The following is a 26,037-nucleotide window of genomic DNA, read 5'->3' as shown; positions in this document are numbered from 1 at the left end:
GCTTCTGAAGAAGTTTTCATGGTATGAGAAACATGTCATTGCAGACAACTAAACAAAGCAGTGTTGTAGAATATATGGGAACAATGCATTTGTTAAGAAAATGATGTATTGGAAGTCCAGTCATCTATACAGATGTTAAGGAAATTATTATTAGTTGGTAACTCAGTTGAGTGGATGTGAGCTTAAATGATTAAAGTTCAGTCTTACACATAAAACCTAATTAGCCTTTTTAATTAAGGTACAGTCACTTACCGTAATTTTCTCGTAACTTTCTCCACATGGAATGGATGTGGTCAAATGCTTAATGAGACATTTCTGGATGTCTGACTCCATGTTGCATTACTCTCAACATGCTCATTAAAGGATTTACTGTCAATTTATATATTGTAGGTAAACTCAACTGAGAAATACTACAGGAGGGACTTATTAGGAATGACAAGCTATGATTTAAGACTTTGGCTTTTTTTTTCTTTAAGGAGATGAATTCTTCATATCTTCAGCTTACTTCCTGTATTTAAACAATTACATTACACAAGTGATCACTAGTCAAACATCCATCCACAGTATTACGTTTAACATGAAGTTCAACATGTCTGTGCATTTTGTGGGTTTTTTTGCAGGGTTCATAGCTAATTTTCACTCAACTGTGATTTTCAAAGTCTTAATGTCTTATTTCTATCTTCAGCTGTGCTCCTATAGAAGGAACTTTGTAATCATACTGCCCACTGTAGGGAGAATTCTGAATAGAGCTAAAAGAAGCATTTGTGTGTTAAAACCTTTTGTCTTTTTTTATTAACAGTTTTCTATATTTGCATTATAATTTGAAAAGATAAGAGGGAATGTGTTAGTCACATGCTGGCCTGTATTTGCATGCTAATCTTGGTATTCGTGCAAGTACAGTTTCTTTGGGAGATTTAGCTGGAAGAAGAGGAAAGAGTCAAGTGTATGCACTGAACTTCAAACCCATGAGCTATAACTTTGTAATGTGAGTAGTAAGCTTGCTAGAGGCAGTTCCTGATTATATGAGCAAGATCTTGGATTTGCTGGATGATTATTACGTTATGGAACTCTGAAACCTGTCTTTAGATGCAGCAGGCTCTGGGGCAATATTAGGCTCCAGAGCTCCCTACCAATTTCATAGCAAACTTGATTAAGCCATTAAATTGCAGATCATTGCTGACAGTAAATTAATTCTTAATCTGAGTCCTATTCTGCACTACATTGGGAGACTTTTGCCAGGAGGCCAGTGACTTGAAAATGGGTAATTAAATTCTGCTGTAAATACATTTTTATCTACCCTTCTGCTTGCAGGAGCTGGCAAACAAGCGAGAGCCATTAATTAATACCTGTAATTTGGTTTAGTGGAATAAGCCCTGCTCCTGTCAGATTCTGAAATGTAAACCAAGGCTGTGAAGTGAGGAATAAGTAAAAGATAAAGAAAGTTGACAAAAATGTATTCATAAGAGAATCTGTTCTTATTTCTCTCTGTAAAAAATGTTGTCTAGTTTGCAAATTTAGCAATACTTTGGTCTGAAGTCAATGTAGAAAACAATAGTTAGAAGCCCCCTAAATATAGGAAAAGAAACAATAGTGGCAAGATGTATTCTCGGCATTTCTCGATTGTGTAATTAATCCCTTATGACCCAGCTTTACAACAGCAGGAGGTAATTTTAGCAGGTTGATCATCTCTGGTGCACATAGAGTTGTGCATTGTTGTCACACAAGGGTTTTTTTATTGTTTGGATTTGAACCAAGAAATATTGTTTACGGGTTTTATTCAGAAGTATCAGAAGGAAAGTAGAACCTTGTTTGTTAGCACCCTATTAACTCTATTCTCTTTCCATTCCTCTGAAACAAACTCGGTTTTCCTACTTTTCTTGCATAGTTTTTCCATTTCCTTAAAGTCCTGAAAGTTGGACAATTATGGGACTCGCTCCTTTATTAAGGAAAGATGCCTCCTAATTCTCGTTAAAGAGAGAAGCAAGCTTCTCCACATTATTTGCCTATAACAAATAGTTTCTAATGTCTTAAGAGTTCAGGGGTGCTTTCAGCTCTCCATACAGGTTTAAATCTTTCATAGGGAGTCTGACTTTAATTCACGTACTCCTAAGATTCCTATCAGAGGACTGAGGTTCATCCAGGGCTCAAACGGAAAGTGATATAGCAAGAGGGAGGTCAAAATTGTGACACATTCTTTTGAAAGGATGGTATGAGTGACCAGAGGAAAAGATGCCTAGAGAAAGGATTGAGCATGAGCAGTTCGGTATGTCCATATCGGAATAGTGCAGGGAACTATCATTGCTTTCTAGTACTCTCCTTAAAATTGTTTCAACTATTTTGTAATTGTGTGAATAATTTTCTAGAAAAGAAGGAACAATAAGCCTCTGGGGATGTTTTAGCAGCATTACAGGCTGTCTGTCTTTAGCTATGAGTCAATCTGAATTATATTCAAGGTGTCTCTTGGCAACCTAATGACATTAACCTTAGCAGCGTTGTAGCTCATTTACTCTTTTGTGGTTAATATTGCAGACAGAGCTGAGTTTTTGAAAACAGATGTTTGGAAACTTCAGAAGGTAAAAGATTGGCAGCAAACACGTCTATAAACTTTATCTGAAATGAGCAGGTCATATAAAGCAGAAGATATCTAATAGTGACACCACCAGGAAAATTTCATTTTTCTGGCAAAGATCATAAGAGAAAGAACCATAGTTCAATGAAAAATAACATTGCTATACTTAACCTACCTCTGCTTTCTAAGGTTAATAAACCCAGAACAAGGGTAGAATTAATTTGAAGATCTAGCATATAAACTTGGGTAAGTTGTTAAAATGTAAGTTGGGAAAAAGTCCTAAGAGAGAGACACAGAGAGACAAGGAGAGAACGTAGGTGCAGCTTATCTGTTTTGGGCAATAAATGTATTTAATGATTTCCAGTGGCAATTAAAATTATAGAATTGCAAGGTATTTGACATTTGAGGTGGTAATAAAAAAAAAGGCAAACTAGTTGTTTGGAAAGAAATGCTTTTAAATGGACAAGGTTATTGTTGGCTGACTTTGTACACAAATATAATAATTTATTTCATCTGAGGGTTTTTTTGTAATGAGTGCTTTCTATTAGAACTATGAAATATGTAGTGAGCAAGCCTGCTATACCATGATCTCTAGTAGCTTCACCACTCTCCTAGCTGAAAAAATTCCACAGATTAAAGATATGGTAAGATAGGCTTTTTAGGCATCTGTGCAATCATTTTTCTTCAAGCCTGTAGAACCAAAAGCCTTCTGAGCTTAATCTCTTTTTTACCTTCTGAACAGCATGATCATGAGATTTCATTAAGGATACATGCATGAAACATACATATATATATATATATATATATATGGGTTTATGTTTACATATTTGAGAGAGAGAGAATTTTATACATATTTGTATAGCTATTATATCTATAAATACACATGCATGTCATATTGTGTATGTGTAAAATCCACAGTCTGAGATTTGTTGCTTTGTTTTCCAGTGTTATTAAAAATTTAACCATGTCTCCAGCTGAGACACTTTGTCATTTTGAGAGCAATGTAAATGTTAATAATTAAAAACAATTAAAAAATGTGTTAAAAGTCATGTAATTTTTATAGGCTGGCTGAATGAATAATGGATGCCTCCTAGATTTTCTAGAGTGTCAAAGCATTATTAAACAAAGCCTTCTCCCATCCTAGAAGTCCTGTAGAAATGAAATAACCTATTTTGTCAATTTGGGAATCCAGCTGAGGTTTTGGAGTGAAATTATAAATTATGATCCCTGATGAGTCCCATAGCAACCATACTGTGGACTACTCTGAAGGAGCTCTTTTTTTCCATGAATCCACATGTACAGGATTCCAAGCAACAGGTCAAATAAAAGGAATACATGTAAAAAAAAGTCCTGAATATATTAGTTTTTATGTAATCTGTAGTGACTGTAAAGCCTACGCTGTAACCACATTTTACAGGGCTCAGTGCTCAGAAGTAAATACTACATTTCTAGCAAAGGGGAAATTTTGATCTCTTGTTCTGAAAGAATGATGAAAGAGCTAAGAAAATAAAATGCCTCCTTCCTTTTTCTAAAAATAAATGAATAAGTAAATAAAAAAGCCATCGCTGCATGACTGGATCAAGAGAACTTTATACAAGAACAACAGAATTATTCCATGGGTCGAGATAATTGTAGCAGACAGCACTCCAGCCAGAAGTTTAAAGTAGTATTTTTTGACTGCACTGGTGTTTTATATGGCTAAGCCTTTTGGCATATAGTTTAAGCATAGGCCTTGTGTGAGCCTTAGATAGGTAATCTTTTTACATTTCCTTGAAATCACTGTATGAAGGGTACAATATAGGATATAAGTGCTTCTTACTGCTTGTCTGTTACATCGCTGTCTGTCACCACTGTCTGTTACAATGAATCTGTGCCCAAGAAACACTGAGTTAAGCCATGTTTCAAAGAGAAACTCTTAGCTGTCACAACAGGTTCTTCCTGAAAACCTTTCTGCCTCACAGTGCTGCATATTTACTACAGTTGCTTGGTTCAAAGACCTGAACAGGACAGCAGGCAACAATACCACCCATACTAAGGTTAGCACTTTAATCCTGGATTTCCTATAGTGTACAGGTTCTCCAAGCACATTGACATCAATTCCAGAATCATCATGCAAACTGCCACTGCACTGGTTCCAAAGTTTTATAAAAACATGAATTTTACTTTATTTACTACTGCAGATATTTTCGAAAATTTCAGATTATTGAAGCAGTTTTTGAGTAAGAATTAGACAACTTCTCTAGGACAGAAGTAAATTGGGCTTCTCTGATAAGAGAACAGATGACCTGATGTGTGGCTTATGCATTTCTGTTGTATGTGAGTACATACAGCTCTGTGGAAGAGTCGTCTTCAGATTAGGTTTGTAAGCAGGAATGTTGTCACAAGTGTCAGTGGCAAAGCACTGACTTTTTAATAATTTCCAGAAAGTGATGTTAAATGGCAGCACTGATCAGTAAGAGTAGTTTCACTGAGCATACAGATGGATGATTTACCACGTTGCTGGTTTACATGGTCACTGTCTTATGAAGTATCACTGGAGTTGGATTGTTCCAGGCTGTAATTTCTTCTGTTATTCCAAATGAATAAAAAAAAATCGCTTGGTAGTCATCAGTTGTGGAAGGCAATTGGAAAAGAAAGAGTGTTTCCTCTGATTTTCTGAACAGAATTGTTTAAAAGAGTTCTGTGGCCCATTCTCCTCCACTGCTCTTACAGAGTCCTTGGTGTTGGAGGTTATATACTGGGGAAAGGCCTTTGGGCTCATACCTTTCTGTGCACTTTCTTTGTGATGGTGGGAGAGGACTCAAAGATCTCTACTGGTCTGGGCAGTATTTTGAAAAAACAGAGTTAATATAAAGGAACAAGTTGATTCCTTCCGAATTATTTCAGGCCTCTGAACCACCTACGTATTTATTCTATTGAAACCTCAGCTCGTTCATTTAGTAGGTTAGTTTATATTTTGCAATGCAGCTAAGCATTACCTTGAAAGAAAAAAATGTTGTCTTAGCTCTTCACTTACCAAAGGGAAATGATGGAAATTAGTTCAGAAATCTGCCTGGATTTCTTCATGTCCTTGCAACGTCTGCATGCCATGTAAATTCTGTCTGCTTTTATGTCTGCAATGAAACCATTGCCAGCCTCAGAGCTAGGGACTTGTAGATCATGATTTAGAGAACAGAAAAATTTGGTGAATCAGTTTGACTTCACTAGTTGTTTTCTGGGAACTGCAATTTATGTGTTTCTCCTTGGCAGATAACTGAGAGAAAAAAAACCTGCTTTTGCAAAACATCACCAATACAGAAAATTACTATGAGTTTTCCCCAACCTACTTCCCGTTGCTGCTGTATCAGTGGGGTTTTTTTATTTGTTTTGTGGGCTTTTTTTAACTTCAATTTTGGAATTCAATTTCAGTTCTGTTTCTTGGATTCTAGCCTTGTAAGTGCATCTTCTTGTCACATGAACTGAATTAGATTGACAGCTGAGCTGGGACATACCCTTTACAAGATATCAACTATTCAGATTCTGGAAATAATTTTCCTGAAATAGGACTGTGTCCTTATCTATAAAATGAATAAGACTGCAGTCCTCCCATGTAAGAGCATTTTTAGCACATTACCATATAATTAAATTTAAAACCAAGACAACCCCTCAAGTGAGATTGGGAAATCTCTGCCTCTGGGAAAAAGTAGCACCATATTTAGTAAGCTAAAAAGAATATTCAGGAAGGCACTGTAAAAATTTAAAGCCAGATTTAAGTAGCTGAACACCATGGGATGTTAGCTTGGTGTGGTATTTTATCTAATATTATAGGGAGTGAAGCCTTTTTTCTTCTGTGTTGATGTTAACCATATGAAACCACTCAGGATTTTAATCTTGCTGTCTCAGGTGGTGCATAAGAATGTCATCTGTGCTTTAGCACACTAGGTATTTTTGGACTGCAGTTCCTCTTACAGAAAGCATAGATTTGGTAATGTCAATTTTCTGTCTTGTCAGAAGGAGGAGCTTCATCGATCTAACAACTAAAAAAAAAAAAAAAAATCTAAAAAAGTGTTTAGTTATTCCAAGTTGACAGTGTTTAGTGAACTTTGATGATGTTTGAGTTCAGTGCCAAATTTAATTTGCAGATTCTGATTTATACAGTTCTGAGTTATTTAAAGTAATAGATGTATGATGGTCAATACTGAAGAAGAGTATGATGATGACTTTTAGGAAAAGCAGAATTTTTTTCAAATTTTCATTTTGGCAAATTCAAAATAAGTGTTTCAACTTGAATAATAATTTAAAAAATATTCAGAGTTATCTGAAAATGTATTTAAGGGGATTAATTTTGTTTGTATACTGCAAACAGCACACATAGTGTTTTGGGAACCCTGTATTAATGGGTACTTGGTACAAAAATTAAGTTTATAAAAAAATAACACTCCAGAGTTCTAAAATACTGATGAAATAAGAAGCTACAGAAGCCTTGTAATAATGTGTTTATTATAATTTTCCAAGGCCAAGTTGCCGACTGTGATCTGTGAATCATTAGAAGTCCTCTGGGCATGTTGCTGATTTCTCCATCTGGTTTCCATCAGTTGTGTCCTTCTCCAAATTTCATCATTCTAAGAGTGTCTGTCAATGAAGAAAAAGGGATTTTGTGTCCTGGTCAGCAGTTGCAGAGATCTGATCCAGCCGTGAATCAGATGATGAGGAAGAAGCTGAGGGGTAGGGGTGGGGTGTTCCATGCAATAGCAAATGAATGAGTAGGTTTCTGCAAGAGAATTGTGGTTCACCCTATAGGAAAGTGTTGCTTGCCCACAGTCTCAGCCTATTAATAGAATGAAAGATACAGAATTCTGATAGGAATGACTACTGTGTATAACTAGATTGCACATAGTATATAACTAGATTGCACTTTATGTAGTGCCTAAGAAGAAATGGAGAGTGCTTGGTTTTTTTCAGTTGCAAACATCAAGTTAGCAAATAAGAGTGAGATGGTTATTTCTGCTAGTGAACAACAGCTTTAGTATTTTTCTTTCCCATTTTCTTCCCACACAATTCCTGTTTTGAATCTTTTCTTTAGAATATGGCAATAAAAGTTCTCAAGCAGTTTTGATTCAGGAGACATTAATGTCTCCCACCCTGCAAATGCCTCTTCTAGTTCCTAAGCAGGCTAAAAAATCAAAGCCTGGGTTGAGCTGTAAGAACACTTGCAGAGATCTGTGGAGAAAAATTAGCCTTCCTCACAGACTGCAAGAATAGCAAAAAGAAGAATAATGATGAAAGCTATTGCTGAACAAAACAAATTATTTTTAGAAGCCCTGTTCTCTTAGCTCACTCAGTTAAAAAGAGAAGCCATTCTGTGCCTATGTATCTGCCTGTCACTGCATAGTATAAACACACCAAGTATGTGTAATAAAGCTTTTTCAGAAGAATAGGAAAATCCCTCTATTACTCTTACACTATCTATTCTTTTGAAGAGTTACTGATTAAAGAGCAGTGAACTTTAGGTCACAGTAATCTACCCTTCTTCACAGGTTTAGAAATGGTCATTTCTGTGTTACAACAGTGTACCAGCACTTTGTTTCTTTGTTCATGTTTTTGAAAATATAAGAGATTTTGTATCTTATTTAATTTGGAAGTTGGGGCCATATTTAAAATGTAACCTCTCTTTTGCATAGTCTTCAAATATCCATCACCATCCTCATCTTTAGATTTTTAGAATATAGGAGGTTTTAAAGACCATAAAGATTCTCATTTTTGAGGGTTCAGGTAAAGTCCCATGAAAAAATTTCCAAGAACAAAGGTGGATGTTTCACTTTTTCTTTCGATACTGAATTCCTGTGTAGGTTTACTTGTGGACTCCTCAATACTGCAGTATATCAGAAAGACAGAGTTCTAATGCTCTAGTAATTAAGTTATTAGATCCCAGGCTACCAGAGATTATTGAGAGCCATAGTGAGACTTCAAGCTCCGTATTAAACCTCACGGGAACTATGTGATGTACCTTGTCTTGTTGGCAAACCGAGAAGTTATACCAAATCAGGCCGAGAATCCATCTCAATGCCAAATTCAGCGTATAGGAGGACTCTGCTTTGAATCAGAGCAAGGTTGTCTCATGGATGATTAAGGTGCAGTCGGTTCCCTGTATGATAGCAGTGACCTCTGGTTAGCTGCCTCTTCTGTCAAGAATACCTGAATCTGCAAATGCTTTTGTCACCTTAATCCTTTGTGTGTTGCTTCTCAAACACTTTGTATGGAGAAAAGCTTTCTGATTCTGCTGCTTTTGTGATTATTTACCCTGAGTGAGGTACTATTTGTTACTCTATTATTCTTTCCCCTTCTCTCTTCCTCTCTATTTTAGATTGAATTTCAGTTAGATAAGATTAGAGCCATTTTCCAAAACTGAGGAAGAAAAGTAGCGATTGCATTCATCTGGTGGGAAGTTTTAGGCACATACTAATGGCCCAATTAAAGATCTTAACTTTTCAGGATTTGTTATTTGTAGTGAACTGGGGTTAATGTAGATGAATGGCACTTGAATGGTCCTTAGGTAGATCCTAATATAAAAACTTTTTAGTATAGTTAATAGAAACTCAGGAGCTCAAAACAAAACCAAACAGCAACAAACAAAAAAAGCCAAACCCCAGAAGTCCAGCATATCCTAAACCAAAATAGTCTAATACAGTTCTAACTACTTTCTTTATCACAGGATTTTCATATCTAAAAGTAAATCTTTATATATCCCAGTACTGAACAGGAATTGGACAGGTTAACAATTATGCATAGCTATTATAGTTATAGTGGGCACAACATGATTATGTGGCCTTGGGTTGTTTGTACACACTGATCCTCTAGTCTACAGTCAGATAAGAATATTGGTAAATTTTGAAAACAGTGAGGACTAAAGCAAAGAGCTTACTTCAAGTTACATAGGTATTATCTATTTTTTAAACTGAGAAAAAGAGAAAGAGTCAGAGGAAGAGAGTTAGAGGTTTCTGTCAAGTTAGTGGCCTGAAGTTTGCAGTGTACTGAATGATTTCCACTTTCTCTTCTCTACCAATATGTATGAAAAAAGCGGATAGTTTGGCAAATGATATGAAATCAACTGCATTCTTCTTTTGTGGGTGCTAATGAAGAGAAACGTATGCAACATGAAGGTTAAACAGAGTGTAATCATATCTCCTTTTGTTGAACATGTTTTCTTGTATTTATTTGTGACATCTGCTGAAGTCCCTAACACAAAATTACTCTGTATAGTGGGTTTTATTTTAATTTGCTCTATGGATCATTTTGGTAATATTCATATTTACATTGGTCATGAAATGAAATGGATTCAATTCAAAATTTAAAAAAAAAATGTAGAATTCTACAAAGGCTTGTTCTGTGGTATTTCGTAGCTCTGTAGTAATATTATTTAAATGAAGGCAGTTTCATGATAGACAAGAAAGAACAAAGAAGAGATTTTGATAGATGCTTGTCATATCCTTGATACTTACGTATGGCAGTGTGTGCCTAGACTTACATTGTATGTATATAGTGACACAGACCTACAAGCAATACACTGCAATGTTTAAAGCTTTGGTCCAACATAGTAAGAGTTCTCACTAGAAGTGTAAATACTACTGCTGTAACCTATGGTGACATTTTGCTGCCATGGCAGACAATTATCCTTGTAAACAACAGTGATTTTCTGAATCTGCAGGACTCAGCTGGAGACTTGCAGGTTTTCTTCCATATGTTTGTTAACATTTTTCCCATGTTCAATTGGAATGCATCAACACCTCAAAAACAGTAAAAAGAGTTTTGCCTTTGAAAATTTGCCCATGTATAAAGCAGGGTCATGTCCTGCCAGTGGCTAGCAAGGTGATTGAATTTGCTGAGGGGGTTTACTGTAGGAGACAGGACCTAGTGTGTATATGCACACCGTTATGAACAGGACTAAATTTCTTCCCCTTCCCCTAAACAGGCAGTAGTCAAAGGTGACAAAGTACTTTAGGAGTTTGCTGTGCTTTCCACAGAGGCTTCTGCTTATTACTGGCTGGTGGGACACCCTTCTCCTTTTAATTTATCTGTGATTTCAGTTCCCAGACTGATCTGTGCAGTTGCATTCAGGTTTCACCTTGATTCTTTTTGAATACTTACGAAAATGTACTGGAAATTTGGTCTCTGGGGTTTTTGTTTTGCCTTCACCCCCCCCCCCCCCCCAGCAGGATTGGTGTCCAGTCCTATGAATTGTAAAACCATAGTTTAAATGTGAAATGTGTCTATCATGGAATCTTTTATTCTGTATTAATTCACAGAATATCAAACATATGTGAAGCTAAAACCTGTACATGATAAATACATAGAGGTCATTGCTGATACTTTCTTAAAGTCAGGAATATACTAATTAGCTGGCTGGGTATTTGGCAGTGTATTTGAAACCCACATTGTAGGGCTACTGAAAGAGTAATTTAAATTGGCAGATGGCAAACTAGTCTGTTGCCAGCTTGTTTGCTTGGTTGTTTACTCTAGTCTCTTTCAGATTTTAGAAGCTAAGAATTCAGTCTTCTGAAATTCCTGAAATCAAAGAATTAGTGCTCCCAAGTTTCAAGTTGGCAAGGAACTGCTCTAGGGCAGCAGTGTCAGGTAGATTGTATTTAAAACAAGAACCTTTTGTTCCTTTCATTTGCACAAAGAAGTTCAAAACATCAAGTTTTTGTTCAGAATTCTAATAAAAACACAACCGGGAAAGTCAAAATCCTCCACAAAAAGGAATATTACCAAAGAAAACTGCATAGTTTTATTTGCAAAAGACTTTGTAACTATGTATTGTATGACATCTAAGCACTGAATGTTGTTATTTTGATTGTGTTGTGATACAGAGCAAGCACCGACAAAAACAGTAAACTGCAACAATGGAATTGTACAGCTTCATTTTTTCCAAAGGTTTAGTGCTTGTGTTCACTGAAGTCTGAATTGGTGTTTAAAAGGAGGACTTGCCTAAAGGAGATTATTTTTTTAGTGTGCATTTCACTGGACAGCAAAGCAATTACTTCCTAAATTTAGAAATTATTCTTTACCACATTATAGCAGGATTAGACACATTCTGGCATTTGAGCAACTTTCAACAGACTTTTTGCACGTAAGAAGAAATAATGCCATTTGACTATGCTCTTTCATTTTCTACATGTGGTTCAGCTAGCAATGCTTGAGTTAAGAGACTGAGTTAAGGAGATGGCATTAACTTAAATCGAGTCATTGTCAAAGAAAGAATGAAGTGATGTTAAGTCATTTTGTTAATTATGTAGTTAAAGCCCTTTTAAGGTGATATAGTCTTGACAGCACCAAGACTGAATCATGCTGAATTATGCTGAAAGCGGTGAAGAAAAGGCCCAGATTCTGATCCTCTGAATCAGGCACGAAAACTGAATACAAAACATGCTGGCAGTGAGTTTCATTTCCTCTGGGTAAATAAAGCATCATCTGAGTGTTTGAGGGCTGCAGTAGTTTGCATTTGGTCAAGCTCCTAATCGAGGGGCAGTTTCCATTTTGACAAGGACTGAAACAGAATCATACATTTGAAGAAACAGAGTTAACAGGCTTCCTTCAGCTGCCGCCTTTTCAGCAGAAAGTAAAAGGAGAAAGGTAATGTGGATTCTCTAGCTAGTTACAGTGTCAAAAAGAGATGTAACTCAAAATTTCTCCCTTGTAGTTCAATTTCACTACGCCTTTTTTTTTTTTTTTTTAAACCACCCTACGGCTGTATATTTTTTTTCTCCTGACTCATTTTCTGCTTTGTGAAGAGCTTCACAGGTCTGTTAAGCAGATCTGAACTTTGCATAGCTGCATGAAATCTGAAATGCCTGAGTGAAAGAAATGGATTAAGCAGATAATCTCCTATCATACTTCAAACAATTTGAAGCATAGGGGTTTAAAAAGAAATAATTTTATATGGAGAAATCAAAAAAAAAAAAAAAAAGGAAAGTTTATATTCATGACCTACTGCCAATAAATAATAATTTTTTTTCCTTAAAAGAATTTCAGACCACTTTAAAACAGTAAAGGAATGTCTTTACCTGAAGGCTTGGCCATTGGTAGATTGCTTGTCTATAATGACAAGAATTTACAGTACATCTAATTCAAATGAATGATACTGGTTCATTTCTAGTTCTGTCCATTCTCCACCATTTGCTGGTACTATTTGCAAAAGAAAGAAATATGTGAGGACTTTGTGTCTTCTGCCACACGCTGGGTGTAGTGTTGTAAAGGGGAAGTAGAAGGGAAAAGAAATCATCTTTTGTGTAAATACCGCTTTTGGCCTTCACAAGTTGTTCCAGATCAAATCTTTTCTTTGAGAATTAGCCAAAGACAGACAGAAAGAATAATCCTCTGAGCTATAATAAGCATAATCATCAGAAATCAATCTTAAAAATAACTTCCACCATTAAATGTAGCGTAAATTGAAGAAGAAAATGTGATTAAATCAGGCATGGGGGAGAAAACCTGTAACATCTTTTTCTATGGAATTTAATTTAGTGTTAATTTCCTGGAAGCTTACAAAATAGAGCAACAGTAAACCACTAATGGAGGGAAAGGATCACTAATGAGGGGATGTGCAAATTTAGGAGAAAATCAAAACATTGTCATTGCTGTTGAGGTAAATGATAAATTAAATCCTGTAAATGATAAATTAGGTCCTGTATTCACATCCTGCACTCTATGTTTCATAGAGTCTTTCATGGAGGGAGACAGAAAGCATATGTGTTTCATCTTGCAGGTAGACACATGTGTTTGAATTTTGCTTATGACGTATTTTACAACATAATTGTTGTTAGTTTTTCACAAAATTGCTTTAATTGCAAATTCCATAGTATGCTTTAAGCTGGTAGCTACGTGACTTTTTTTTTCCCTTTGCTTACCACTTGCTGTTTCCCTAGGTCTGCCATGAAGAGGTCCTCTTTCCAGTGTCACTTTGATACTGGATATGTCGGGTCCTTAAAAACTCATAGTTTATGCTGCTGAGGTTCACCTGATTTTAAATATGACTCTGACTGTCCTGTGACCATATATGCAAGGATAGATCTTCAAACTGATAAAAAGCTCATTTTGGTTTTATCTTGAGAGACCTGACATCTCTGATCATGTTTTTCTTGTCTTCCTTATATTTTTTTTAAGGGAAGTCAGGAGAACATATGCAAAAAGGCAATGCATCTATTTCTAGCTTCTGCAAAAATAAATTGTGTGACTGACTCGTAAAATGCTTACACAAGATTTTTACACTCACATTAATGGTGCTAGTCTTTGCAAGTAGGAAAATAGCAATTTATTATGAAAATTGAGTTTGTATTCCTAAAAGCAGGATTTTATCCCTGATTTCTATCAGATAGGCTTTACACCAAACTGGCAATAGAGGAGGGATGAAATTGGCAGGAGTGTCCAAAGTTACCCTTTAATGAGGTGAAAGGTAGGCTGACTGTCAGAGTAGTAGTCTTTTAAAGAAACAGCAAAATTGTGGTTTCCTTTGGGTAAGAAGGATAGGTGATTTCAGAGCTGATCAGCTGTCTGGGCTATGTTTTGGCAGTCAGAAGATAACGCACGTAACAATTCTTTGTGTCTAGAATTTTCTTTGTGATTGACCCAACAATGATCTTTAATCTATAAAAACTCTGGAATTGGCAGGCTGCTGACTTTCACTGTAGTAGATTTTTGGTTTTTGGAGTGGTACACACGTATGTGTGTGGATATAGTTTGGCACGTGTATGCAAACATACATAGTCCTCTCTTCATAACCCACTTGCCTTGGGGAAGGGACTAGTAGTCAGAACATTAAAAAGTGGTCTGTTCAGATTGTAAATGGTGCTTCCTGTTACCACACTATGAACTGTGCTGTAGTGGGACAAACTGTGCCCTAGATTACAGTATGAAATAACCTGAAATAAGTGAAGATTATACAGAAGAGTAAAACAGTGCAGACTTTGGTTTTGTATGTTGAAATTGCCTTCTGTCATGGGTTTTTTCTTTTGTATATAGACAAAAAATCACATCAACATTGTGGAAGAACTTTTCTTTTTAGCAACTGAAAATGCTAGTAAGTTTTCTTACATGCATGTAAGCTGAACAAACGAAACTCTACCTTCCTGTTTGCTTCTGTTTTGGTAGTTTAGGCTCATAAATTCTTTAAGCCCATGCATGCAGGGAAATAAATAACGTGTTCATGAGAACCTCTGTTTGAGAGACCGGAGCTGAAATCAGTAGTTTACCTGTGAAGGAATGGAGTGTTAAATCAAAACTCAATATATATGATGAAAGGTAAAACATTTAATCAAAAGCAGTATGTTTTGCCACTGCTTTTTCTTCAACAGATCATGGGAGTAAGCCCATGATTTTTCACACATTTACATCAGATTTTCCACGATCATGGTGTCTCCATTTTAAAATGCACATTAATGCTGAAATGATAGTTCACCAAAAGGCAGCCCCCTCACAAACACAGATATCATTTGCAATGAGCTGCTAAGAAATGGTTCTCATAGATGTACATTCCTGTCAAAATGTTTTTGTGAAAATAGAAGTTAGTTTAGTGTTACAGGCAGTGGAAATACTTTAAATAGCAGTTCCAGAGCTATATATTCTGCATTAGGAAATTTAGGAGAAATATTAATCTTTTATGTGCTATTATGCCTGTTAGAATGACAGACGTTTTGGCTGTCACTGGAGCAGGGGGATCTGTCAAGACGTCTGATCTCTGGTACCTTAGTGATCTCTGTTAATCACTTTTTTGCAGGCAGGTGTCATTCTTCAGTAGATAGTTGGAAAAAAGAATCAGTGATATGAAATTGATGTTTTAGAAAACTTCATAAATGTGCAGCCATCTAAGGCTATCTTTAATTTTCAGTTTCATTCTTCAATTTGCTGATAGCTGTATCAGAGCGAATTCAGTGATGCTCAACTTCATTTAAACCTAGTGTCAGTATGATGAGATTTCATCTAGGTCTCAAGAAGAGAAAAAGCTTGGCATCATTTGCATTTGACATCCCTACACTACAACACTTTAAATGCATGCATAACTATTATCACGGTCTATTGTAAAAATGCAGAAGATAGCTAGCTGCCTTTACTTCTGTGTTAAAGTGACAGATGAGATACCATGCAGAGTCCCATGGAAGCATAGGGGCAGAGTTGATCTTCAGCTAATATTATTTATACTTTTGAATTAATGTAATCAGTAATGCAGCTAAGTTATGTTCTTTTGAATATTCCCTGCTATCTTGTGGTCTACTTTTATTTTTCCTGAGGTTTCCTGATAGCCATCATATGAACACAGACATTCTCACGGTGTTTTTCAGTTCTTCATGTGCCAAGAAATGCTGCCTAATTTCAAAATCTTTATTCATAGTGGGAGATAAATTGAAGCTCCCCTTTGATTAACCTTCTGTTTTGAAATTCAGACCATTGCAATTCAGAAGCATCACTTAAATTTGTTATCTGTTAATATTTAACCAAAACTAATTTCTTTTGGCTTTAATAAAGCTAATTAGTTTGCTTGAGAACTGAAGATGTCTCAGCATTCCTTGTTACAAATAAATACATTAGGAAAAAAACCCCAATAATTGAAAATTACTTCAATATGAATAAAAAAATATGTTAATGAAATTCGTAATAGACAGATAGCAATACAGTTGACAGTATCTGGTCTCAAGTGTCTAAAGTGCTGGAAATTTTAGTGTCATTTTCAAATGTTCTCCAAGGATTTGTTTTGCATAGAGAATTATAATTACCTTGCAAGAGATCCATTTCTTACTTCATGAATAGATTTTCAGTTGTAGGTTGGTTCTTAATTGATGAGATGGGAGATTTCAGAAATTATGCTGATATTGTCTGTATATGGCTTAGGAGGTTGCTATACAAAGATGAAACATGAGGCTTATTTTAATCAAATATAATATTTTCTCTATTTTTTTTCAGTTGATGATTCATGAGAAAACATTTTGATAGTTTTAAGAAACACACAGAAAACAAATTTTATCTTTAATAAATGAACATAAATTATTTCTGTTCATTGTTTTCCTCAATTGCACTGATAATGCACAGCATGTGAGGATCAGAAACTGTGAAGTGAAAATAGGTTCAGGTGAAATGAAGGTGGAACTAATCTACATCTTCCCAGAATTTTAAACTGAATTCATTCTCTTTCAGGTTTTGGGATAGTGTATATTACTGTAGATGTTTTTAAAAATGGGCTTGTCCCTTTGTATGTCTGTGAATGGAAAAAGAAGAAAATTGGTGAAGTAGACAGTATAATGAGTTGGTCTTACTATTTACAGTTTTCATTGCAATCCTAACACATTAGGTTCTATATCTGTGGTGATGCATTCCCCACCTTGCCATCAAACTTTGTGAAATCACACTATTATAAATTCCTATTAAATCAGTTCTGTTAATACCCTTGACCGTGATGCTTTTAAGTGGTCCAAACCACTCATTTTGTGACAATACCAAATCATGTCCTTTATTAAATAGAGTAATGATTTCATTAATCTCTTTCACAAACTGGCCTTGTACTTGCTCAAAGCTTGAAATAAGCTTGGATACCAGCCTTTTGGTCCAGGCTGTACAGTCTTTGGATTATTTTAACGCTCTTCAGTGGCTCAAACCAGATCAGAGATACATTCTCCATCAGTTATTTACAATTTTAAATTATTCTTTAAAAATTCTGATCAATTAAACTTTGTTTGATCAGTTGGTCAGTTTTGATACATTCTCCTGAAAAAAAAAATGACATTTTGAGGTAACTAGACCAAAGCTGAATGACAGCTGAATGAAGGTATTGTTCAGATGAAAAGCCAGTCAAATACAGGTATGGAGAGCATTACCATTAGAAGCATCCTAATTTCTGTCACAAAAGGAAGCCCAGAAGCTAGTATTTGAACTATATTTGTTAGCATATACTAGTTGGCAGGATCTTTCAGTTAGAGTACTGGGAGATTAAAGTCTTAATTCATTTAGAAGTAAGTTTCTAAATGCATAAGTATAAGGTCAAATTTTTACCTTGTTTTGGTGAGTAGCAATTTGAAATAGAGAAAATAAGACATTCTTTGTGAGTAGTGTTTTTCAGTATTTCTCTTTCTTTTTTTTTTCTATCCTCAAAGCCTTTCCTGAAAGCTTCCACAAAGCTTTAAATTTGTAGCTGCCACAACAATTGATTTTTATGAACTGAAAAAATTAAATACAACAAGCCCTAAAGCTAAATGTTATTAGCATTGGAATAATTTTCTTTTTGATCCTTAATTCACATGAGAATTTTCAACACTTAATTTTGTAAATTGGAATACTATATTCCAGTAGTAGTAGTAGTAATCCTTTAGATTGTCTCACCATTTCACATTTCCTTGAGTAGTGTTATTTTCCCTGTTAAGTGTTTAATTTTTTTTTTATTTCCCCTTTATATATCATTTGAGTCAAGATTTATTTTCCATCAGTTCACAAATCACAAATATTTTGCATCATTATTCCTCCCTTTTCCATTTCTCCCCTTAAGTAAGATTATTTGCTCATCAACTGGTATTTTATACAGAAGATGAATTCTGTGCTCTGATTAGACTCTTCCTGTTTGGTTACCCTAATGGTTGTCAGACTTATGAGCTGTTTTCAGGTTGTTTATCTTTTAAATATAAAACTTTGATTAAATATCAGCAGATGTACAAATCACAACAAAGATTGTATATATTTTTAAAGAGGACATAAAATAATGTGAATTCTATATGAAGTGACAGTGAGATTTTAAAAGCTATATTCAGGATAATGAGCAATGCATGTTCATATTAAAAAGGTTTTATGGGCAAAGAGAAATTGAATTTCCTAGTGCTCAGATTGTTTTGAATGGCGGAAGGCAAAATCCTTTTGCAGTCTCTGTAACTATTTTACACACCTCATTTAATAAATGAGCAAGTAGCTAAAACATAAACTCTGTGCTTCCTAATGTGTCAAGGTTTCATCTTGGAAACAACCATGAAAAAACTTCGGTTATTTAAATGAATACAAATACCTTAAGTCCCAGAATGTCCTGGTCTAGTCCAGGGATATAGTAATAGCAAGCTGCATACAGAAACTGAGTGAAAGCTTACAGAACCTTTCTGTTCAGCCTCAAGCAGTTAATTACTGACTTTTAAAGAATAAACCAAAATGTAAATATTTACTGATGTTACAGATCACAAAAAGCTTCCCTGCCTCAGGTACTTAAGGAAGCAAGAAAGCTGAGCATGGCTTGCCAGCCTTCCTTGTATAAATAGTATTAACCATACCTTCCCAAATTACCCGTTTTAATGTGCTTTTGCCTCATCTCATCACGTGGCTGAGAGGTGTCAGGCACAAGAAGGCCCTCCCCTTGAACAGCCCCAGGGGAGTGATGTTCTCTTTCCAGGCAGTGGCTAAAAGGTCAGCTTCAGCTAGTAAAGAAAATTGTAATTTCAGAGTATGATGCGGTACAGCTTGAAGGAGCAGAAAGAAACTCTGACTCTCTCCATTTGCCTGTGTCATTAAGGAGGGAAGATGGATGCAATTGCATATATACAGGACTGCTTTCTGAGTAAGTGGGGGTGAAATACATTTTGTTGCTACCACATGTAACTCTAAGTAATGAAATAATGAATGGTTTAAAACTGGGAGTAATATAAACCTAATTAATCATTTTGAAGCAAATTTAAGATTAACTGGAGTTACCAAATAATACGTTTGCTAAGACTTGGAAATAGCAATGAAATAAGTCTGATTGCAACTTCAGTGCAGCTTTCTAGCTGATGATTTTCTACCCTGTTGAAAGCAGTCAGGACTCTGGATTTGTGTCAGAGTTTAGTGAAGGGGAAAATACTAGGGGGTTCAGATAAGTTGCTTCAATATTCCACTGCTCTTAAGCAGTTAGTTCCTTGCCTGAATTGGGGCCTTGATGATTTAGTTTTCTTTTGATTTTATACTAAGCAGAATAGTATATAAATATCTTCCTGGCAGCATTAATTAGATTTAGGAAAGAGAAGATAAAGAGAAGTAACATGGCAAATATATTGTTTAGATTTTGTGTTGTTTCTTATGATATGTTAACAAGAAGTATTCTATGTTCTGCTCTCCTCAAAAATGCCTGGAAAATTGTCCTTGGTGACGGAGATGTAGAGCAGATTTATGACAGCAAAATAAGAAGTTGTGGTAGTTCTTGAAAGCTTAAAGACTTGTATGTTTGTGTAGAGTGTGATACACAGGAGGATTTTTGTGTTAGTACCCGTCTCTGACTCTGCTTTCATATTGCTGTTCAGTGCCAGTCAAATCATCTAAGACCACATTTCCAAAGTGTTCATTGCTGGTGACTGCCCCAGTTTTTCAGGGATGTCTACAACCAGCAGACAAATTCAAAATTAGCGACATTTTTTAGTCTTAATTACTGAGTTTCTCTTTGTGAAAAATAGGTATCATTATTTCTCCCAGGTTTACTGTACAAACTATTGACATCCTCAGCACATATGGTATCAATATATAGAAGTATTATTCTTGTGGAGATAATGCTCTCATCCTCTTCATTTACACTCTGTCAAATAACCTTTCCTAATATCATTTTTGTAACTCCAAGCTGCAAAGTGTCTTCAGGCAGCCACTGTTTAAAAACTGTAAAGCTCTTTTCCTTTCTCCATATGCAGAGGACTTCTTGCCTCCAAAATTATATATTAATTAGACTTGATTCTAGCCCCTATTTTGCGTTATGCTTTAAAAAATAAAACTTAATATATTTAGGCAGGGACTTTCTTCTAATTGGGTAGTGCCTAATATGAAGTTTGGTACATTACTGACATTCAAGGTTGAACTGAAATTCAAGTAATAAAATAATGACATAATATTTGGAAAAAATCATCATTTTTTGCGAATTCTAGTATTTGCTAGCTATTATATTTCTCCTTGATGTCATTGCAACAGGACTTTAGATAATATTGAGTAGAAGGATAAGAAACAGCATTGCTTTAGTTAGGTGATAGAGTCATCTTCTCTTTTTTTGGCACTTAGGAAGGATGAATGCACAGTTCACTCATTGCTTGCCCAACAACTGTGAGTAATGAATAAATTTCAAATTCTGACTGGCAGACTGTTTAAACTCATTGTTTTGTGATGTACTTTTCCTGAGTATACTTAGAAAAATAGTATGTGTAAGTTTTCACACATGTAAATACACATATAGTAAAATTAATAAGCTTTGTTAAAGTTGTTACATTTTGCTAAATGGCTGAAGAAAATGATAACTGATATGAAAATGATATGTTGTATTATATAAAAAATCACAAAAAGTTCCATTTTTTTTCTAGTTTTCAAATTGTGTTGAAAATGGTTTGAAAACACCTTTGATTAAGAGAACATGATACATGGTGATTTCACAGTGTTTGAGAGCCCTGCAGATGAAAAGGTGGCTTTGTGACTTACTTGCATGGTTTTTGTCCTTAAGGAAGGAATGCAAAGCGTAAATGGGAATGAAGTGTTTTGAGCTGGGCACTTGTAGATAGTTAAGGAAGATTTGGTTTGACCATAGAAGGACCAACGTATGGTTTTGTACAGCTTTTCTTAAAAAATCACACAGGGAAAGCAGTGGCCCATAATACTTTGTTTTGCTTAACTCAGAAATTTGTTTAGTGTTTATATATACCATCTTAGCTTAACAGAAAATGAAAAATTGATTGTACAGTCAGACTTGAAGGCTATAATATTATCTGTTCTGAAAACAGAACTTCTGGAGCATGAAGAGCTGGTTTTGAATGATGCTTCTGCATCTAACCCTTAAAATTATTCAGCATAGTTTTCTCGTATCTCTCTTGAAATGAAAAATTATCTTCTGTTCTCAAGTCACAATTTTTAAAAACTGTACTAAACTTTGCATAGAGATTTCAAAAATTATGGAACATATCAATATAAATTTCTGCCCAATAAAATTACTTGGAGACAATTAATAATACTAATGTCACCAGAGTTCACACGGGTTTTTTTAACATTTGCCTCTCTAAATGTGTTGCTTAAAAATATGCCAATCTATGGAAAAAACATTTAGCTTGTTGAGCTTTAGTTGATGTTATGCTTAGGTTCAGTACATTTCATCCTTTTTTAGTGCCACAGGACTGAGTTTTTCACCTGCTGGGGCATGACGTTACCATGGCAACAGTTGATCTTGTTTGCTATTCTCTTCTCTTTGTGCATGACAAAAAGGAAAGCTTTCTGAGAAATATTTGTGAAAGCTGATCTAACTAATTGCATTTTAATTATCAGTGAAATAGAACAAGAAATGTCTTGCTCTATTTCAGTAAGAATAAGAAATTTCTATTATAAGAAGTAGTGCAATGAACTTGACGATTTAATCAAAGTTGACAAGATCTCTCCATGAGATATTCCTATATAAAAGCGTCTGCAACTGGTGTGTTAGCAGAATACTAACATACATGGTCTTTAGAAGATCCTGTAAGGTATTCTACTGAGAGATCTCCAAGTTCACATCGTCGTTCACCAGTCTTCTGTCTGTGTTCTGTTGATCAGCAAATGGAAACCTTAATGCCTTAGTAGATAGTTGAATAGATGTTTTCTGTTGCAGCCTTACCTCTAATGAGCTCCAGATCAGAGCAACTTTGTTCATGTTTTTTAGCTGATGTTTAGCTTTATTCTGTTTGTTCTGCAACTAGTGAAATTGAAGTGGAAAATGTGGATAGCAAGTTCCTTATGAATTATCACAAAGTACAAGTGGAAATTCATGCATGTGCAGAAACTACTAAAATCTCACTGTGCATTTTAATTATTTTAAAATAGTTGGTGACATTTGGTTTGACCTACAAAAATAAATTGGATCTTTGGCACATCCACTGGACTCAAGGCAAAAGAACGATTTATCACCAATTGAGATGTGAAACAAAAAATATGTAGCATGATGGTAAAATAAAAAGAAAATAATTTTTAAGTGGGCAGTAGGGAATGTCCTCTTCAGACTGTGCCAGCTTGATACCAGCATTCAAATGGGGTTAATGTTTAAGCCACACTGTGTTTCCTTTGTGCCTTTATACAAGACCAGGGACCTTGTTCACTCCTTTCTCCCTTAGCAGTGGATAATTTTTCTTTCCCTTGACTATAAGTTTTCCCTGAAGGAACTAGAACTGTGGCATGGTAAATGAGAATTAGACACTCTGTCTCTCAGATACACAGATTAATGTATTGTTTTGAGAATTGAGTGTAAAAATAATTGAAAGAAATACCCCTGGATAAATATTGATTTTGCTTCAGCCCACAAATCGAATTGATTAACTTTCTAATACTGTCCAAGGGAAAACACTGCTGTAATATTAAGCTTGAGATTAATTCACTACTAAAGCCTGCAGAAATGTATTTTTATTGTATCTTTGGCTATGTTTATGTTCCCAGCAGCTGGATGTTATTTGAAAGGTGGAACACAAATGTGCTTGTTTTTTAAAGGAAATACTAAGTAGTAGTTTGGCTGACTTCTGGTGAGGGCGTATCTTCAGGAGGGTAGCCTGAACAAAAGCTAAAGCACATTCTGGATAAATTAGGAACAGCTGTGTTGTCAGTGGTAGAATTACTTTGGTATGAAGCTTGTATTAAAACTTATGCCTATCAAAATAATTTTTCTATGGTCACTGATGAAAGCATTATCAATATTGCATAATTTTAGTTATTAGAACAGCCTTAGATTGAAAGTATTACAGTGTTAACATACATAAATAAGACATTACTGATGAGAGTTGACCTCTCCCTTACCCCTTATTTTTCTTTGAAGTTGATAGGTCTAAAATTGAATTGATTCTTCAATTATCAGCTATACATTTGTATACTACTTTTCCACAACAAGATTATGTATAATTTTGTCATTAGGGAATTAAGCAGCTATCCAATAATAACATTTCATTGCAAATGCTGAGAAAGTTTTAAAAGATGATACTGAAAACATACGTTATACAATTGCTGTCTTTGCTTGTTGGGATAGTGTTAGATACTTTCTGCGGAAGTTAACAAGAAAAAAAGTAATGCCACCTACTGCCAGTTAGAGGTTTCATTCCATCTGTGTTGTGAACTGGAAGTGTGCAAAGACATTTGGTCTTTTGCTTTTGAGTATAGAATCTAGCTGACGCATTCCACATACCTCATGGAGGAAGCATGGCATCATAAAATATGAACATAATAACAAATATGAAATAACATTATCGTGGGGAATGTCTGCTTTTTTGCTGTCTTCATGATTACTTCCTTCAGCCACTGTAGGTATAAAGTCCAAAAGTAATGGCTTGAAGAGCACTTGCGTGTTTGGTAATTCATAAACAGCTGCAGCTAGAATGGCTGCTGTGTTATTTATTCACGAGTACGGACACTACAATAAAACCATTGCACTTAGATATATCTAAAGTTATCACTTTACACATTTTCATTATTAAAAGAGATGAGAGGGTCTTGTCATGTTCATGCTATGTGCCATATGAGAAGAAAATAAGATGGCGAGTGTGATGAACAATTTTCAGTGGTGGCCATAGTCTGAGCAGCAGCAAATCAAACATGGTTACATGTGATTCTAAAATAGGGGAATCTTCCAGAAGTTCAGGTGAATCTGGTGTTGATCTGTCCCTTTCCTCTTTGATCCTGCAAAACATGGCAGTGAGTACCTTATCATGTAAATCAGTGTTCTTATAGGAGTGACAGATTTGAGGGGGTAGACAAGATTGTGTGGACAAGTTATGAGAAACAGCTGTGTGAAAAGCTAATATTGCAAAAGACAAGACAAAAAGAGAGTGAATGAAATGAGTTGGTAGTGCAAAGCTTGTTATCTTAAGTCTTATTCAAGTGAAAAATAATACCATGCATTGTTTGTGCTTCCTTCATAACATCTGGTCCTGGTCACTGAAGTGCCAAGACACTGATGATTTCCAAGTCCAATAAACTGCTACAGTTCCTGTGTTCCTTATTTAGTAGTGTTTTTTTAAGAAGTGCTATTTTTATGTAGTGTTTCTTATGCTAAATTCAGCCTACTGATTAGAAGGCTAAAGCTGCATTTGTGTTCTTTTGTTAGAACAAAGTATAATTTGCATGGAAAAGTTCCTATTTAAAATTAAGGAAATCAAATTGTGAAGCGATTTTATTTAAAATGCAAGCATTTCTGAGCAGATCTGCCTTTATCTTAAGAGTCGTAGTGGAACAGACTTATGTATGCCTGTTAATATTCTCTGTAGAAATTCTTTAGCTTTTAAATGTTAACATCATAAAATGTCCAACTACTTTCCTGTACTACTTGCTAACATACACTTCAATCATGATAATTGAGAGGAAGAATCAAATGGAAATAGTAAAACACCTCAAAAAAAAAAAGAGTCTTTAGTTGATTATTTTTTATTGCATTTAATAGTTTTCCACTAACTTATAGTATGTAATTTATTGAAAGTGGAACTTTCTAACTGTCAAAGTTGATACCTGTGGAAGCCAGTACTGGATAGAGCTGTACCCTTCATGGGACAGGGAGGGGACATTCAGCACCTTTCAGTGCTTTCTTTGATCCCCCTTTTGTCTTACTGGTATGCATCCAAAGCTGTCAGATATAATGGAAGTGGTGTCAGAACATTTACTAACAGTAACAGAACAGCAGCATCTCTTGTGAAAGCTGCTTTTCTCTGCTTGCTTCTGGTTCCACTTTGCTCAGTGCTATGCTATATAGTGGCTAGAATTATGCAGGACGGCCTGTATTTTTCTTGCATCATCCATATGTTAATTGCAAAGAGAAAATCAGAAAGGTTTTAATGGCAGTTTGTTGTACAGGCTGTGCCTCTCAGTCTAGCTCTGTTAGCTTTTCCATGCTGAGGTTCTTAAACAGTTCTACTGTGTACTATTCAGGATGAGTCAGCTTTGCCTTTAAAATTTAGCTCTTACAAGAAGAAAAAAAAATGAATTGGTGGTGATGAACCTGACCTTAGAAGTGAGTCATTTACAGGGCAAAAATACATGAGAAAAGATCAGAAGATTCTTCTTTTTTCCTTTTTAAGTACCTGTAGACTAGAGGTTTTCACTTTTCTCTTGGATTAATTCTATTCATGTATCATCAAAATAGAGAACTATCACAGGGGATTATAATCAGAGTGTTCTAATACAGTCATTGCAGGTTACTGGCAGAAATAAGTCTCAAAGAAAAAGAGCTACAAATAAATGAATAGTGTATAACATTTTTTTAAACAAAAATAATTAATGGATGAGCAAACTAGCACACAGGGCAACAGATGCCTTTCTCCAGGCAATGTAGAACCTTGTTACCCAGACAGCAGTGTCAGATTGTATTAAATCTACAGAAGTCATCCTCCTACCATGAATTTTTATAGTCAGTCCTCATATCTGTAGGAGAATTTTTACTTTTCTCTGTTATGAACACACATTTTTGCCTTCATTTCTGCACTTAAAAAGATGCAACTTATATATAAGGTAACACAATTTACTTGTAGTGTCTTTTATTT

The 26,037-nt window shown here is 35.2% G+C and overlaps 1 protein-coding gene across 2 annotated transcripts in view; it reads left to right on the top strand.

Moving 5' to 3' along the window:
• Window positions 1-26,037, top strand: part of RIMBP2 (RIMS binding protein 2) — a 175,092-nt gene that overhangs the window by 72,240 nt on the left and 76,815 nt on the right. The window contains exon 1 of one of the 2 annotated variants that reach the window (XM_075041451.1): window positions 18,931-19,118. The exons of the other annotated variant lie outside the window; for it this stretch is intronic. The gene's annotated coding sequence lies outside the window, so the exon portion shown is untranslated. Of the gene's footprint in view, window positions 1-18,930; window positions 19,119-26,037 lie in introns of those variants that run through there. 2 annotated transcript variants of the gene reach the window in all.

This window comes from Buteo buteo, chromosome 11 (genome assembly GCF_964188355.1).
Source record: "Buteo buteo chromosome 11, bButBut1.hap1.1, whole genome shotgun sequence".
Lineage (NCBI taxonomy): Eukaryota > Metazoa > Chordata > Aves > Accipitriformes > Accipitridae > Buteo > Buteo buteo.
The sequence above is the reverse complement of the archived record's forward strand: the minus strand, read 5'-3'. Positions and strand labels throughout refer to the sequence as shown.